The 13,063-nt window shown below is 41.8% G+C and overlaps 1 protein-coding gene across 2 annotated transcripts in view; it reads left to right on the top strand.

Moving 5' to 3' along the window:
• Positions 1 to 13,063, top strand: part of ELL (elongation factor for RNA polymerase II) — a 152,094-nt gene that overhangs the window by 38,461 nt on the left and 100,570 nt on the right. The gene's annotated exons all lie outside the window — the stretch shown is intronic.

Raw genomic sequence — 13,063 nt, 5'->3', positions numbered from 1 at the left:
AATGGAGGGAGGGAGCTGGAAAGAGTGGAAAGAGTATAAAGAAACTACCAAACGGAATAAAAAAAAAAAAAAAAAAAACAGAAAAAGTAAATAAACGCACATGGGAACAATATAAAATATTGTAATGATCTTAAGCAAACCCCCTAACACGGGGGGGAACCTAAGGGTTCAGGGCAAATGCCTTGTAGGGTAAGTACCGTCGTAATAGAGCTTCCAGATGTACTCAAGCCCGACCTCCATCGCCATATCGAGTAAATAAATGAAGTGGGGACTTTAAATGAGACTCTAGGTCTCCATCCCTACACTAGCATCAAACAGGAAATAGGGACTTTGAATGAGGGGGGCAAATGAGGCCAAAGGAACAATCTAAAAACATGAACCATTAGGTGAAAATGAAATGTCCCTATTTCCTGTTTGATGCTAGTGTAGGGATGGAGACCTAGAGTCTCATTTAAAGTCCCCACTTCATTCATTTACTCGATATGGCGATGGAGGTCGGGCTTGAGTCCATCTGGAAGCTCTATTACGACGGTACTTACCCTACAAGGCATTTGCCCTGAACCCTTAGGTTCCCCCCCGTGTTAGGGGGTTTGCTTAAGATCATTACAATATTTTATATTGTTCCCATGTGCGTTTATTTACTTTTTCTGTTTTTTTTTTTTTCTTTTTTTTATTCCGTTTGGTAGTTTCTTTATACTCTTTCCACTCTTTCCAGCTCCCTCCCTCTATTTTGGACCGATCATGTGGTATGTGTCCCCATAGAGCCTGCTTTTGGTTGGCTGCCTTCTGTTCAGTGTCCGGGAGCTGCGAGGCACACCTGGGATCCCTCCCCTTTCCCCCCTCGTCCGCTACGGCGGGTGCGGGTGTTCGGGGCGGGTTTCCCATTGTGCGTCGGCATCACGCCCCCTCGTCATGCGCGTGACCGTCCCGGCGCTGACGTTGTGTTTTCCTTCTCGTGCGGACACGTGGAGGGCGACTTCTCCAGCAGCTGTGAGCGGCGGTGGCCGCTGCGCTGGTAGGAGTTTCCCGCCAGCCTTTGTCTGCACCACGTGATGCTGGGGGGAGTTTCTCTGATTGGGGCGGGGATTGGCTGTATAGATAGGACCCGCACATTTGTTTTAGCTTGCTCTTACACAACACGTCCATCACTGGGTCAGACATGTTTGGCTACTCCATACCATCCTTGGGTAAGGGGGACATTCCTTAGATTATTATACACCTCTCTGCTATTAGGGGCTCCAGCTTTATATGGGGCTATACTTGACATACATTACTCTTTTTACCCCAGAACCTTCACCTTACTTGTTACTAGTGTGGATCTTTCATTCATTGAACACCTATGTATGTGGCCCTCTTTACCTCCCGGCTCCTTTCTCTAAGCTCCTCCCTCAGCTCCCGGACCTGAGTTATTGGGTGGCCAGCCGCTTGCGGACCTCTTGGAGTTCGCATTCCTGCAACATGTGAGTATCCATGGGGGCTTAGTGGCTGCCAGTCTCCTTTTATATGTTTATTTTGCTCCTAGTGCATTTTTTGCACCTTATCCAGTCTTTTATCATACTGTCCCCTTTTTTTCTTCCCCTTCAGACTTTGGTGCTATATTGCCCCTGAAGAGTGTTTGATACATGAAACGCGTCGGGCTTACGACAAGCACCATAATAATTATAGACGTTATTAGGTCCATATATCTACAAGCTTTTAATGTTTATCTTGCAACCTCATGCTACTGCTATGAATTAATTTTTCTCAGTTGTTTTATCCTGTACCATTTGGGGGCTGCTCATTATGTTCCCCATTTAACAGGCAAGATGGGATTGTTATATGATTGGATATTATTACCCTTTTTGTAATTTATTTGTGTCCAATTGTCATTATGTATCCATAAATGTTTTACGCAATTGTGATTGTCCCTCTGGTCTCATTTGCCCACCTCATTTAAAGTCCCAACCTCCTATTTCTGTTTTTGAAAAAGAAAACCAATAAACAGAATAAAAAAAAAAAAAAAACAATGGGCTCCCATAGGGAACCATTCATTTTAAACGGAGGCAGAGAAATGCTGCTAAAAGCTAGCGCGGCCAAGCGCGCATTGACGCCAATGCAAAATGCTGATAAAGTCGCTTTTTGCTTTTTTTCCTGGCGTCGGTACTAGCTTTACAGCTCATTTTTTATAACACCCATGGGCACGTGGCCTAAGATTTGGATGTGTGGCAAACCACAGTGAATACAATTCATTTTACATAATGGTGCTGCACATATGATGCAAGTTCCAATAGTAAATAATTTATAAACACTTATTTTCAGTTTTATAAATATTCTTCAACAGGATTATGTTGTGATGTGCTGCAACGCATGTGCGTTGGGGTGCCATTGAAAATCACCGGCAATGTGCAGTCAAGGCTTTTCTTATTCTTGGTTCACCCCTTAGTCAATCAGTGATCTGGAACATACCTATAGATGACCTTTCCCAGCACCTATTGTGCATGTTTGTTCCAGGTCAGTGGCTCCCCACGTAGTATAGGAAGACAACAGGTGACATTCTTGAAGCATGGGCCCTTATGTTTTCCAGGAAAGTTTAGTTGTGGCCTCTGGTACTGGCATATAAAATGTTTCTACAATCCAAGCCACCTATGAGATGAATTTTCGAGCGAGGTTGAATAAGATTCTCTGCTGCAAATCTGGGTCATTGGACAGTTGTAGTGTGTGGGGTTTTTTTTTTTTTTTTTCTCTCTTTGTAAATTTTAAAGTAGAGCTGTGAGTGCATATGGAGATGTGCTAATGTGTTGCCATATGGTAATATAAACATTTGCATTCTACAGAAAATGTGTAACTTTAACAAGAACAAATACAATATGTATGTAGATACAGCAGGCTGTCATTCTTGGCATGATGATTGGCCTATTTTTGCCTTGAAGACAAAACTGGAAGGTAAAGCGGTTGTAAACCACTGCACTTTTTTTTTTTTTTTCTTTTGCCCTACCTGCAAGGTGAAGGCATAATGTGCAAGTATGCATCGCAATACTAGCACATTATGTGAAACTTGCCTCAAAACGAAGCCTTAAAGCGATGCGATGTCACTGTTGGAGACGCCATTCCATCTATACCCGGCCTTCCTTTCTGGGTTCGTGGCTGCAGCTCTGACTGCCCAGAGCCGCAATGATGTCACTCCCACGCAATGCGTGTGGGAGCCGCTGGTCACGGCACACTGCTCTGAAAAGGTCGGCCGTTTCTTTAGAGTGCAGGCGCTGGTGAAGTAACTGGCTTCTAGGACAGTAAATCTCTCCGAAACGGTGCATGTTTAGGAGATATTTATACTACCTAATAGGTTTACCTATAGGTACGCCTATATTAAGGCTTGCCTAAGGATGGAAGTTGCCTTCCTCTTGAAAAGAAATATCCTAAAAGTGAGGGGGCAATCCCCTTTCTAGACAGTTGTCACTATAGTTGCTGTCCCCATTTTATCTTTTTGTTCTGGTGACTACAATGATTTGAATTTGTTTGTGGCATTGGTTCTTAGGACAGTTAGGGTAAACCTCTCCAAAAAGATGGCAGCCACCCCAACGTATATACCTAGCCTTTGCAGAAAGGAGCACGTGGATGGGCAACGCACATCAAAACAAACAAAACTATAGAGCTCACTTGCCAGCCTGCAACAAAACCAAATTGACCTTAAAAGTTCACGTTAAAAACAAAGTGTTTATTCGGACGCGTTTTGAAAATATGTGTAAGCTGCAGTGGCCACGTGAAGGCAACCCATTATACTGCAGTTCTAAGTTTGTGTTTTTCCTAAAATGGAGCACATATTTGCATAGTTACATATATAGTTAGGTTGAAAAAAAGACACAAGTCCATCTAGTTCAACCATAAAGATAAAAAAATATCATACAATCCCGTATACACAATCCTATACCCACAGTTGATCCAGAGAGAGGCCAAAAACCCCAGCAAAGCTTGCTCCAATTTGCTACAGCAGGGGGGAAAAATCCTAACATTTATCTACATTTAAACCTCATCTGCCACATAGTCGCTCAATTAGTGCATTGAGGTTGGCTTGTAAATTGGAGACATCCTGTAAGGATATTATTCCACTGCATAGCTTGGTGTCATCTGCAAAGACTGAATTGGTACTTTTAATCCCAGACCCTATATCATTTATACACCACTGATAACCTTGGACCATTCAGAGTATTAATCATCAACCACTACTCTCAGGATTTAGTTTTTTTTTTTTGTTTTTTTTTTTTTGTTTTTTGTTTTTTTGCCAGTTTTCTATCCATTTACAAACTGATATTTCCAAGCCTGTAGACTTTACCTTACACATGAGCCATGTGTGCGGAACTGTATTGAACGCTTTTGCAAAATCCATGTATACCACGTCCACAGCCACCCCTCTGTCCAAGGTTTTTCTTAACTCTTCATAAAAAGAAATCAGGTTTGTCTGACAACTTCTATCTTTTCATGAATCAATGCTGTCTGTTGCTTAACCACCTCAGCCCTGGAAGAATTGGCTGCTCAATGACCAGGCTATTTTTTGTGATACGGCACTGCGTCGCTTTAACTGACAATTGCCCAGTCGTGTGACGCTGTACCCAAACAAAATTGACGTCCTTTTTTTCTTTTTCTTTTTTCCCCCCAAATAGCTTTCTCTTTGTGGTATTTGATCTTCTCTGTGGTTTTTATTTTTTGTGCTATAAACAGAGCAGTTTTGACAAAAACACTATTTTGTACTTTTTGCTGTAATAGCCCCAATTTATTTTTTTTAAAAAGCAAATTTTTTCCTCCGTTTAGGCCGACATGTATTTTTGGTAATAAAAATTGCAAAAAGTGTATATTGATTGGTTTGCGCAAAAGTTATAGCGTCTACAAAATAGGGGATAGATTTATAACATTATTATTAATAATAATAATAATTTTTTTTTTTTTTTTCCAAGACTGCGACATGGTGGACACATAGGACACCTTGACACATTTTTGGGTTGATTGACAATTCTACAGTGATCAGTGCTAGAAAAATGCACTGATTACTGTTTAAATGTCACTGGCAGGGATAGCGGTTAACACTAGGGGGCGATAACTGTGTTCCCTATGTATGTGTGTGTTCTAACTGTGGGGGCTGACACTGACTATAGGAGATGAGATCGTGGTTCCCAGCTCGTAGGAACTCGCGGTCTCTCTCTTCTCCTCACAGAACTGGTATGTGTGTGTTTACACACACACGTCCCTGTTCTGCCTCTCATGCCCGCGATCGCTTGTGGCCGTCGGTCTTCGCAACCGCCGGTCACGAGCATCAGCACCCCCGCTTTGCAGCCGGTGCACGTGCCTGCTATCCCACTTAAAGGGACCGACGTATAGCTACGATGATTCGCGAAGTCGTGCTGACCCGCCGCAGTATGATGGCGGCTGATCGGCAAGTGGTTTAAAATATTTTTTTCCAGCAAGAACTCATCTATGTGGTATTTTATTAAACTCCCCGGTATCTTCCCAACTATAGAAGTTAAACGAACAGGGCTATAGTTACTTGGTAACGATTTTGTTCCCTTTTTAAATATAGGCACCACATTGGCCCTACGCCAATCCAGTGCTACTATTCCCGTCATTAATGAGTCCCTAAAAATTAGATACGCTTTGAAATGACAACGCTCAATTCTTTTATGATCCGTGGGTGTATGCGATCTGGTCCAGGTGCTTTATCCACCTTTATTCTGTCTAAAGTAGTAAAGTATTTAAATTTTTCTTCTTTGTCCCAGTCACCCACTCTAGATTATTTTGTAAAGGGCCTACATGCTCAGACCTGACCTTTTTACTATTAATATATTTGAAGAATTTTTTTGAGGTTTGTCCTATTTTTTGCAATCTGCCCGTGTTTTGGTTGTGTGTGTGTGTTTGTTTTTTTTTTAAATCTTTGCATCCTTGATTTCCTTTTTACATATTCTGCTCTGTTTGTAACATTTAAACGATAAGTGTCCCCCCCCTAAAAAACTCTTTTCTTATTTATAGCCATTTTAACTTTTGGCAGTTAGCCACATAGATTTTGTTTTTAGCAGCTTTTAAGACCAGCTGCGGTCGTTTGACGGCACAATGGCTCTCCTGCACGAATCGCCATAGCTGTACAGTGGCTCAGTTGCAGGCGTGCTTGCTCCCGCTGCGGGAGCGTGCCCGTGGGTCGGGAGGACTCAATGTCCTCCGGCGACGTGCGATTGACTTGTACCCAGGCAGAACTGGGCAATGCCTATATAAACAAGGCATTTCCTTGTTGTGACATGACAGGAATCTACTGTTCCCAGTGGTCGGGAATAGTGATCTGTCATGTCCCAGTAAGCCCATCCCCCCACAGTTAGAAACACTCCTAGGGAACACAGTAAACCCCTTGATTGCCCCCTAGTGTTAACCGCCATTACTAGTAAAAATGCCATAAATCTATTCCCTATTTTGTAGACGCTATAATTTTTGCGCAAACCAATGAATATATGCTTATTGCGATATTTTTGGTAAAAAAAAAAAAATGTAGACGAATACATATCGGCCTAAACTGATGAAGTTTTTATTTTTTTTTTTTTATAAAAAAAAGTGGGATCTTTACTGTATAGCAAAAAGTAAATACCGTATTTATCGGCGTATAACACGCGCCGGCGTATTACACGCACCCCAAGTTTAGGAGGGAATTTTAAGGAAAAAAACTTTTAGGAGTAAAGTTTAAGGAAGAAAAACTTACATTAAAATGCCCATCAATGCAGCGTTATCGGTGTCCATCTGCAGCCTTGCTCCAGTGTCTATTGCAGCCTTGTCAGTGCAGCTTTGCCCCAGTGCAGAATTGTCAGTGCAGCCTTGCCCCAGTGTCCATTGCAGCCTTGCCCCAGTGCAGCCTTGTGTGATCGCCGCGATCCCTGCCGACATACACAGCCGTGTGTAAATTCAAATATGGCGCCGAGACTGCAGGGACTCGGCGGAGCCGAGACACACATACCCGAGTGTCCTCTGCTTTTCTCAGCGCTGCTTACAGTCCCGCCCATTGATGGACATCACACAGGGACTGGGACTGTAAGCGGCGCAGAGAAAAGCCGAGGACTCTCGGGTATGTGTATCTCGGCTCCGCCAAGTCCCTGCAGTCTCGGCGCTATATTTGAATTAACACACGGCTGTATATGTAGGCGGCGATCGCTCCGATCACACAAAATTGGCGGGGATCGGCCTATAACACGCATCCACGATTTTCCCCTGATTTTCAGGGGAAAAAAGTGCGTGTTATATGCCGATAAATACTGTAGTGTTTTTTTTTTTTTTTTTTTTTTCCCAAAATTGTCTTTTTTTTTTTTTTTTTTTGTTTATAGCGCAAAAAATAACCGCAGAGGTAATCAAATGCCACCAAAAGAAAGCTCTATTTGTGGGGGTAAAAACGTCTATTTTGTTTGAGCACAACCGCGCAATTGTCAGTTGCAGTGCTGAATCGCAAAAAATGCTCTGGTCATTAAGGGGGTAAAATCTTCTGGGGCTGAAGTGGTTAAACTTGTTGCCCATGGGAATATACTTAGCAGTGAGTTCACATACAGTCACTTTGATGAACACAAAACAGAAATGTGAATTCTTCAATGTCAATGTTCCCTCCCGGTCTTGGAGAGCACCCCTCAACCTTGGAAAATTTGCTCTTTTAAAGTTTGTGTGTGTGTTTTGCTTACAGCCAAAATCAAATTAAATCCTGTTATGGTAACTGCTACCCAGATGTTCCTTTTTTATATGAACATTAGAAATAAGCTCTGCATGGTTTGAGATTACCAGGTCCAACAGAGCATCATTCCTAGTTGGGGCCTCAATAAACTGGACCATAAAATTGTCCTGTAATAGGTTTATACATTTTTGCCCTTCAACTGTTCCAGCAGTGCCATTACTTCAGTCAATTTCCGGGTAGTTAAAATCCCCCATTTATCACCGTCCCAGCCCTTTCCATCTGGTGGTCTATAACAAACTCCAATGATTAACTTTGAATTATGCACATCTATATGCAGTTCCACCCATAATGCTTCAGCCACATCATACTCTCCATCAATTAGGTCCTCATCCACACTTGCTTTGAGATCACTTCTCACATGGACACAGACCTTTCCTTTTTTTACCCTGTCTGTCTCTCTGAAAGAGTGCATTAGCCAGTAATATTAATAACCCAGTCGCGAGGAATGAAGCCAAGATTCAGCAATACTGATTACATCATAGCTCTCCCCGTGCACCAGAGCTTCCAACTCGCCTATTTTGCTTGGCAGACTTCTGGCATTGGTGAACAAACACTTTAATGCATTATTACATTTTGCTCTGGTGTTTTTGCATATTTTTTTTTTTAGTAGTACAAATAGCACTATAATTTCCTATGGCTGTTTGCAACATGGGAACCTTTGTCTCCTGCCACACCTTTTCACATATAGCAGTAGACTCAATTTTGACCAGTTCGGCTCCAGAGCAATCTTTTTTGTTGCATACTTGTAAAAATCTTTTTGACAATAAAACTACTCAAACCTCCAGAACATTTTATATTTTCTGAAAGCAGAGGCCCTGTAGAATATAAAGGTGATCGTTTCAAATTTTGAATCAGATGGTATTTGCACAATGCAAATTTTTAGGAAAAAGTATAATGAAATGAATTTTAGTGCAAAAACACACCATATAATCATTTTTGGTTAAAATATAAAAGCTGAGGTTGCATTGAGTAAATGGCTGAAAAATATATATATATATATATATATATATATATATATATATATATATATATATATATATATATATATATATATATATATATATATATATATATATATATTTTATTATTATGTGTGTATATAATAAAACTTTTTTTTTTTTTTTTTTGCTTGACACGTTTTAGAATTTTGTATAAGCCACCATATGGCATTCACTATACAGTGCACACTGCCTCACTACTGTGTTTAGGGAATTTGTCCCCCATCACTTGTTATACCTCCACCAATCATTTATGATAGTTTGGCTTTATAGAACAGCGCCACTTTCCCTTTGTTTGATTTTTCCAGGCATACTGATCTGGCCTTCGAGGACATGGGGGCACGCCCAGACCCCATGGAAAGAAGGATGGACTCACTCTTGAAGTCCTGGGATTCATCGCAGGGAAACCTTAAGCCCGCCATGGCGGTCACCATGGTGGCCCGCAACATGGAATATTGGCCTACTCAGATTAAGGCGAACATTGAAGCGGGGACGCCAATAGAAACTATCTTGACTTCCTTCCCTATGCTACTTAAGGGGGTGGAGTATGTTGCGGGCGCTTTGGCCAGATCGGTGCGTATGTCCGCAAGGTCCCCGGAACTGACCAACTCAGCAAGAAGGGCCTTACAGCTTAAAACGTGGCAGGGAAGACAGAGCGTCTATTTGGAGTCTAATTCTGGGATTCCACTCACAGTGGACCTTTTGTTTGGGCCAGGTTTGGAGGCCGTTTTGGATCGGACGGCTGACAAGAAAAAGGCCTTTCCCATTGAAAGGAAATTTGGAGAGCAGACTATAAAAAGTCTCGTCCTCAAAGTTTGAAGCCCCAAAAGCTGAAAGGGGGGGGGGGGGGGTCGATTTTTTTTTTTTTTTTTTTTTTTCCGCCCTCCTGAACAGCCCAAGAAGACCCAATGACGGGTTAACCACCGTGGGAGCAAGATTGGGGGCTTTCCTCCCTCAGTGGGAGATAATCACCTGCAACCAGTTTGTTTTAGGGATCATAAGAAGAGGATACTGACTGGAGTTTTCGAAACCTCTTCTGCACAGACTTCTTGTCACGAGCGGCTAAAATGCACAGAAAAATCGTCAGCTCTTCTGTCCTCCCTTCAGGAGTTGGAGGAACAGGAGGTGGTGATAAGAGTCCCAGCAGGAGATGCCGGCAGAGGCTTCTATTCCCTCATCTTTGTGGTCCGCAAGCCTTCAGGAAAGTTCAGGCTAATCCTGAACCTGAAGCCTCTGAATGTCTTACCTACAGGAGGTTCCGGATGTACTCTGTCTAGTATTACAGGCCCTCACGGGGGGGGGGGGGAGGGGGGAACCATTTGAGCTGCTGTCCTGTGCGATAAAATTGGTCACCCTCAAAACTGTCTTTGGTGGCGATCGCCACAGCAAGGAGGATCAGTGAACTCAAAGCCTTCTCTATTAGGGAACCTTTTTTTATTTATTTATTTATTTTTAAACAGATCTGGCCTTTTTGCCAAAGGTGGCTTCTAAGTTTCATAGAGGCCAAGAAATTATTTTGACTACCTTTTTGTTTAAGTCCTGTGAGGAAACAGCAACATATTTTTCATAAATTGGATGTTAGAAGGTGCGTCCTTCAGTACTTGGATAGTACAAAACAATTTAGAAAATCTGATCCCTTTTTTGTTATTTTAAGAGGCTAGGAAAGGGTCCAGAGCTCCTTGACGTACAATAGCCAGATGGTTGAGGATAGTCATTATTCGGGCTTATGTGGTCGGGGGTTGGAGCCCCCGGAGGGTATTAAGGCACATTCCACCAGGTCAATGGTGACTTCTCAGGCAGAATGGGCTGGTGCTTTTCCAGAGCAGATTTGTAGGGCTGCAACGTGGTCCAGTTTTGCCACATTCGTGAAGCACTACAGATTGAACCTGCTGTCGGCCAAAGACCAGGCCTTTGGGCGTAAGGTGCTGCAGGCAGTAGTCCCACCCTAAGGTAAGGTGCTTGCTTATCCTCTCTATGGTGGCTGTCCTGAAAGACTAACAGGAAAAAGCGGTAGTTACACTTACTGGTAAGAGCCTTTTCCAGGAGTCTTTCAGGACAGCACCGATACCCACCCAAATTGTCAGTTATTCCTGAAGCGCTCTTCCCTTGAGACCGTTGGGTAAGATAAAGGTTAGTATGATGTGTTCTAGTGTCTCCCCAGCTGGCCGGAGGTACTCCTTGAAGAACTGAGGGGGTGGCGGGATGGTGAGGCTTAAATCTTGCAGTAAAGGCGGTGTTTCCTTAGAAGGGAGGAACCAAAGTCTCTCTATGGTGGCTGTCCTGAAAGATTCCTGGAAAAGGATGTTACCGGTAAGTATAACTCCGTGTTTTTTTTTTTTTTTTTTTTTGTTTGATTGATTTTTTTTTTTTTTACCCCCTCACTTAGCCCTTATTCACACCGATGGGATTTGACAGTTGCCATGGAACCTTTCATATCGTTCTGACTCATGCCACAGTGATTATGAAAAAGGTTCCTGTACTATTTTTCTCCAATTTCATTGTGACTGGTATAGACTTGTTATATGAAGTCGCAAGCTGCAATGAAAGCAGCAGTGCGAAGCGCATTAAACCGCAGCTTTGGAATTGTGTTGAAGTAGCACGATTTCAAAGCCGCACCAGTGTGAACCAAGGCTAACTGTTAAAACTAAGACATAATTCACCCTCACAATGTGGGCCCCCCCCCCCCCCAATGCACTGCTCGGGGATTAAATGCTTATGTCTAGGGAAGAGATTCTTGCCTTACAAGTTACAGCCAACTCCAGCACTCCTCTTTGAGAGTGGTCTGTGGGTAGAGCTTCGGCATCACATGCAATATGGGGACATTTTAAAGTGTATCTTATCCCAGCATTTCATGCGTCTGTTACCATGTGCTTGTGTGAAAAAATATCCTATTTTCTTAACATTGCTTTGTGTGAAATACCTGGTGATCGTGCCAGTCCCTTCTCTCCTATGTCAAACCACACTCAGGGCATGAAAACACATCCGACCCAGAATGGTCAGTTTGTGTCTTTGTGCTCTACTTAGGAGCACAGCGTGTCTGTACTCCAGTGGTCAGACCTCATTCTGACACACTAGTAACTGGACTAATGCCTTTAGACTTTTCAGAGAATGGTGTGAAAAAAATAAATTTAGAGCTGCACAGTTAATCGTTAAAAAAATCGTGATCTCGATTCACCCCCTCTGACAATCTGTCCTGCTGAGTTTGCCGATTCTTTCATATAAACAAGTGGAGAGATTATCTGCTCACTCAGCTGTCAAAAGAAAGCATCGGCAATCTGCAAAGTTTTAAATGTGTAAATGCAGGAAGTTTAACCACTTAAAGTCTAAATCTTTTTCTGACAGTTCTTAAGTTAAAATCAATATTTTTTGCTAAATAATTACTTGGAACCCCCAAACATAATAAATAAATTATATATGTGTATATATATGTATATATTTGGGGGTTCCAAATATATATATATATTTTAGCAGAGACCCTAGGTAATAGAATGGCAATTGCTGCAATATTTTGTCACACTGTATTTGCCCAGCGGTGTTTCAAATGCAATTTTTTAGGAAAAAATACACTTCAATTAAAAAAAAAAAAAAAACGAAACAGTAAAGTTAGCACAATTTTTTTTTTGTTTTAATGTGAAAGATGTTACGCTGCGAGAATCACAAGAGAATCGTGATCTATCCAAAAAAATTGTGATTCTCATTTTAGCCGGAATCGTGCAGCTCTAAATAATTTTGCCAGTTTGTGGCATTTATGTGAGTGGAAACTCATTTAATTAGAGGTTCGGAACAGAATGACCAAATTTGTTAAAGCTGGCAGTACAGCTGCTCAAATAACTACTCTTGCAGTAGTAATGTGGTGGGGGCAGCTCTGAAAAATGTTGAACCTTGAAGTAATTATTAAGTATATAAGTATTTTGAAGTAAATGAGTTTTCTGTAGCAGAAGACCACACCTAATTCCACTGTCAGCTGAGAACATAAAATTGAGGCCACAGAGGGCATATGATTGCGAAGCCTTGACGGAAAAATGTTGGGTCGAATAAATCTTTCAGCTACAGTGTTCTGATGGCAGGGCTAGAATGTGGTGTGTGTGTGTATATTGCATATCTCGTGGTGGTAATCTAATTGTGTAAGGAAAGGTTTTAGGCCCCTTCATATCCATTAAACATCCTTTGAGCGCCATGCCGTACCGAAGTATTCTTGCCAACGGTGTGTATTTCCTTGTCAAATTTGTTTATTTTAAATAAAATAAAGAACTGAATTTTACAAAGATTGTGGTACATATTCAAAGTTTAACAAACTAATTACTTCAATTGGAAAGAGATTAATAAAAATTCAAATGCAATATCGCAC

The sequence above is a fragment of the Aquarana catesbeiana genome, linkage group LG01 (genome assembly GCF_042186555.1).
Source record: "Aquarana catesbeiana isolate 2022-GZ linkage group LG01, ASM4218655v1, whole genome shotgun sequence".
Lineage (NCBI taxonomy): Eukaryota > Metazoa > Chordata > Amphibia > Anura > Ranidae > Aquarana > Aquarana catesbeiana.
The sequence above is the reverse complement of the archived record's forward strand: the minus strand, read 5'-3'. Positions and strand labels throughout refer to the sequence as shown.